The following is a 1,436-nucleotide window of genomic DNA, read 5'->3' on the forward strand; positions in this document are numbered from 1 at the left end:
TAAAGTGATTCTCCAGAGTTCAAGTTACTTATTATAAAAGTTTGAAATTTCTGGTAGCTTTTTTTCTGTTAATAAAAATAAATTTAATCTGTTCGGTTAACGAATCTCCATTAAATGACGTGTAAAATTACAATTTTTTAAAATTTCAATAACTTTTTAACAGTTTAGTGAATCGATTTGTAATTTTTACAGGAGTTTTAGAATTGAATGAGTAACGTTCTTCCACATTTTGATTTGTCTCGTAGCATTTTGACATACCTCCCAAACATCCTTAAGTTCTACACTATGTTACGATAAAAATTGCATAATCCCTATTATCCTTGTAGTAAAGATATATGCAGCTATTTCACTATTGTGGTGTCAATAATATAATTTCCAATCAACAACAATATTTTATGCTACACTTACTTTTGATTTTCGACAATGATAACCAATGTTTCTACATTGTTTATTTGCATGTATTACTCGTGTCTGATTAGATTATGAGATATACGCTCTGCAAACAAATTAAAGGACCATAGGAATTAAATTCACATAAGTTGTCTGCGTTTATGATAAGATCTGAACAGAAGTTAAAGAAGTATTTATCCATGCGCTAGTAGTTATACATAGGTGACTAAAAAGCCGAAAACTAAAGATTTTAGCCCAAATTAAATGCATTTGTGCTGTAAGAAACTTAAAAATTTTAATCCGTTTATATAATATACATAGGCGCCTATTAAATGTGCATCAGAAGTAGCTAACAAATGTTATGATTCGGAACTTACACACTGATAACAGAGATATTATACTGTTTAATAACCAATCAATTTTTATAACTTCGTTCTCAATCAAATAAAAGAAAATTATATTAAAATTAATTTCGATATCACATGGTAATTTATAATAATCAACCAACCAAAACTAATTCTCTAAACAATAGTCGTATTTACTAACTCTACTTGTACCAATTACTAAATATAATTAATTCAATGGACCATTACAAACATGCATAAAAATATTATTATATGACAAAAATAACATTTTAAATTGTTTTTATTAATTTATTAAGAAGCAACAATCCCTTGAATAATAATAGCACAGTCCCCGTTAACATTTGTTGAACAATTCTTAGTCCACGCACCTCTACTTCTGCCTATATTGAGCTAATCATCGCTTTTCTCTAACTACATTTAGACTTTTTTTATGTATTTCTAACTGCACTTACTTATTTGGGATCAGTAATCTAATCTTGGTCTACCTCTACCTCTTTTAACTCCTGTTTTTGCTTCTAATATGTCTAGTTAACCCTAAGAAGGTGGCCTATCTTGTCTATTTCTTATTGACTTTTACAGCGCCTTCTACTTGCTGCCTTGACACGCCGACAGACACTGTCAAGGCAGCAGATAGAATTGATCTGTGTTTTCTAGTCGAAGCTGTCTGTGACGTGCTGATGA

The sequence above is a fragment of the Agrilus planipennis genome, unplaced genomic scaffold, assembly GCF_000699045.2.
Source record: "Agrilus planipennis isolate EAB-ADULT unplaced genomic scaffold, Apla_2.0 scaffold124, whole genome shotgun sequence".
Classification (NCBI taxonomy): Eukaryota; Metazoa; Arthropoda; class Insecta; order Coleoptera; family Buprestidae; genus Agrilus; species Agrilus planipennis.